Consider the following 4,035-nt stretch of genomic DNA (forward strand, 5'->3'; position numbering starts at 1 on the left):
AAAAAATTCCAAAAGCTTAAAGCACCTGGTATTCCTTGGCGGTCTATCATTCAAGTACTAACCAGACCTTAACCTGCTAAGATTCAGAGATCGGGCATTGACTTCTTCTTTTTTTTTTTTTTTGCAAGATTATTATATAATTCGTGAAAAATATCCAAAAATTTAAAGCACCTGGTATTCCCAGGCAGTCTCCCATCCATGTACTAACCTGGCCCAAACCTGCTTATATTCAGAGATCGGGCATTGACTCTATTTTTTGCCAAATTTATTATATACTAAGTGAAAAAATTCCAAAAGCTTTAAAGCACCTGGTATTCCTAGGCGGTCTTTCAACCAAGTACTAACCAGACCTAAACCTGCTAAGATTCAGAGATCGGGCATTGACTCTATTTTTTTTTTTTTTTTGCAAGATTATTATATAATTTGTGAAAAATATCCAAAAATTTAAAGCACCTGGTATTCCCAGGCAGTCTCCCATCCATGTACTAACCTGGCCCAAACCTGCTTATATTCAGAGATCGGGCATTGACTCTATTTTTTGCCAAATTTATTATATACTAAGTGAAAAAATTCCAAAAGCTTAAAGCACCTGGTATTCCTTGGCGGTCTCTCATCCAAGTACTAACCAGACCTAAACCTGCTAAGATTCAGAGATCGGGCATTGACTCTTTTTTTTTTTTTTTTTTTTTTGCAAGATTATTATATAATTCGTGAAAAATATCCAAAAATTTAAAGCACCTGATATTCCCAGGCAGTCTCCCATCCATGTACTAACCTGGCGCAAACCTGCTTATATTCAGAGATCGGGCATTGACTCTATTTTTTGGCAAAATTATTATATACTAAGTGAAAAATTTCAAAATAGCTTAGAGTACCTGGCATTCCCAGGCGGTCTCCCATCCAGGCACTAACCAGGCCCAAACCTGCTTAGCTTCCGAGATCAGACAAGATCGGGCATAGCCAGGCTGGTATGGCCATAAGCGAAGACTGCTGCAAAGAGAAGGCTATTTAAAGATCAGCCAATCTACTCGCCAGTACATTATAAAAGTAGGAAAGAAACCCCAAAAGCTTAAAGCACCTGGTATTCCTAGGCGGTCTCTCATCCAAGTACTAACCTGGCCCAAACCTGCTTATATTCAGAGATCGGGCATTGACTCTATTTTTTGCCAAATTTATTATATACTAAGTGAAAAAATTCCAAAAGCTTAAAGCACCTGGTATTCCTTGGCGGTCTATCATTCAAGTACTAACCAGACCTTAACCTGCTAAGATTCAGAGATCGGGCATTGACTTCTTCTTTTTTTTTTTTTTTTGCAAGATTATTATATAATTCGTGAAAAATATCCAAAAATTTAAAGCACCTGGTATTCCCAGGCAGTCTCCCATCCATGTACTAACCTGGCCCAAACCTGCTTATATTCAGAGATCGGGCATTGACTCTATTTTTTGCCAAATTTATTATATACTAAGTGAAAAAATTCCAAAAGCTTAAAGCACCTGGTATTCCTTGGCGGTCTCTCATCCAAGTACTAACCAGACCTAAACCTGCTAAGATTCAGAGATCGGGCATTGACTCTTTTTTTTTTTTTTTTTTGCAAGATTATTATATATTTGTGAAAAATATCCAAAAATTTAAACACCTGGTATTCCCAGGTCAGTCTCCCATCCATGTACTAACCTGGCCCAAACCTGCTTATATTCAGAGATCAGGCATTGACTCTATTTTTTGCCCAAATTTATTATATTACTAAGTGAAAAAATTCCAAAAGCTTTAAAGCACCTGGTATTCCTAGGCGGTCCTATTCAACCAAGTTACTAACTGCAGGATCCTAAACCCGTTGCTAAGAATTCAGCAGATCGGGCATTGAACTCTATTTTTTTTTCTTTTTTTTTGCAAGAGTTACTTATATAATTTCGTGAAAAATAACCAAAATTTAAAAGCACCTGGTATTCCCAGGCAGTCCCCTCCCATTCCATGTACCTTAACGCTGGCCCAAACCTGCTTATATTCAGAGATCAAGGGCATTGACTCTATTTTTTTTGCCAAATTAATTATATACTAAGCTGAAAATTCCCAAAGCTTAAGCCTGGTATTCCTTGGCGGTCTCTCATCCAAGTACTAACCAGACCTAAACCTGCTAAGATTCAAGATTCGGGCATTGACTCTTTTTTTTTTTTTTTTTTTGCAAGATTATTATATAATTCGTGAAAAATATCCAAAAATTTAAAGCACCTGATATTCCAGGCAGTCTCCCATCCATGTACTAACCTGGCGCAAACCTGCTTATATTCAGAGATCGGGCATTGACTCTATTTTTTGGCAAATTATTATATACTAAGTGAAAATTTCAAAATAGCTTAGAGTACCTGGCATTCCCAGGCGGTCCTCCATCCAGGCCACTAACCAGGCCCAAACCTGCTTTAGCTTCCGAAGATCAGACAAGATCGGGCATAGCCAGGCTGGTATGGCCATAAGCGAAGACGCTGCAAAGAGAAGGCTATTTAAAGATCAGCCAATCTACTCGCCAGTACATTTATAAAAGTAGGAAGAAACCCCAAAAGCTTAAAGACCTGGTATTCCTAGGCGTCTCTCTATCCAAGTACTAACCTGGCCCAAACTGCTTTATTTCAGAGATCGGGCATTGACTCTATTTTTTGCCAAATTTATTATATACTAAGTGAAAAAATTCCCAAAAGCTTAAAGCACCTGGTATTCCTTGGCGGTCTATCATTCAAGTACTAACCAGACTTAACCTGCTAAGATTCAGAGATCGGGCATTGACTTCTTTTTTTTTTTTTTTTTTGCAAGATTATTATATAATTCGTGAAAAATATCCAAAAATTTAAAGCACCTGGTATTCCCAGGCAGTCTCCCATCCATGTACTAACCTGGCCAAACCTGCTTATATTCAGAGATCGGGCATTGACTCTATTTTTTGCCAAATTTATTATATACTAAGTGAAAAAATTCCAAAAGCTTAAAGCACCTGGTATTCCTGGCGGTCTCTCATCCAGTACTAACCAGACCTAAACTGCTAAGATTCAGAGATCGGGCATTGACTCTTTTTTTTTTTTTTTTTTTTTTGCAGATTATTATATATTTGTGAAAAATATCCAAAAATTTAAAGCACCTGGTATTCCAGGCAGTCTCCCATCCATGTACTAACCTGGCCCAAACCTGCTTATATTCAGAGATCGGGCATTGACTCTATTTTTTGCCAAATTTATTATATACTAAGTGAAAAAATTCCAAAAGCTTAAAGCACCTGGTATTCTTGGCGGTCTCTCATCAAGTACTAACCAGACCTAAACCTGCTAAGATTCAGAGATCGGGCATTGACTTTTTTTTTTTTTTTTTTTTTGCAAGATTATTATATAATTCGTGAAAAATATCCAAAAATTTAAAGCACCTGATATTCCCAGGCAGTCTCCCATCCATGTACTAACCTGGCGCAAACCTGCTTATATTCAGAGATCGGGCATTGACTCTATTTTTTGGCAAAATTATTATATACTAAGTGAAAAATTTCAAAAAGCTTAGAGTACCTGGTATTCCCAGGCGGTCTCCCATCCAGGCACTAACCAGGCCAAACCTGCTTAGCTTCCGAGATCAGACAAGATCGGGCATAGCCAGGCTGGTATGGCATAAGCGAAGACTGCTGCAAAGAGAAGGCTATTTAAAGATCAGCCAATCTACTCGCCAGTACATTATAAAAGTAGGAAAGAAACCCAAAAGCTTAAAGCACCTGGTATTCCTAGGCGGTCTCTCATCCAAGTACTAACCTGGCCCAACCTGCTTATATTCAGAGATCGGGCATTGACTCTTTTTTTGCCAAATTTTTATTATTACTAAGTGAAAAAATTCCAAAAGCTTAAAGCACCTGGTATTCCTTGGCGGTCTCATCATTCAAGTACTAACCAGACCTTAACCTGCTAAGATTCAGAGATCGGGCATTGACTTCTTCTTTTTTTTTTTTTTTTTGCAAGATTATTATATATTTCGTGAAAAATATCCAAAAATTTAAAGCACCTGGT

General features: G+C 37.7%; 2 pseudogenes; both read right to left on the reverse strand.

Annotated features, from left to right (window-relative positions):
• Positions 1-863: 863 nt before the first annotated feature.
• Positions 864-982, reverse strand: LOC113086166 (uncharacterized; annotated as a pseudogene).
• Positions 983-3,534: 2,552 nt separating this feature from the next.
• On the reverse strand, positions 3,535-3,651 carry LOC113086171 (uncharacterized; annotated as a pseudogene).
• Positions 3,652-4,035: the final 384 nt, after the last annotated feature.

This window comes from Carassius auratus, unplaced genomic scaffold, assembly GCF_003368295.1.
Source record: "Carassius auratus strain Wakin unplaced genomic scaffold, ASM336829v1 scaf_tig00042787, whole genome shotgun sequence".
Taxonomy (NCBI): domain Eukaryota; kingdom Metazoa; phylum Chordata; class Actinopteri; order Cypriniformes; family Cyprinidae; genus Carassius; species Carassius auratus.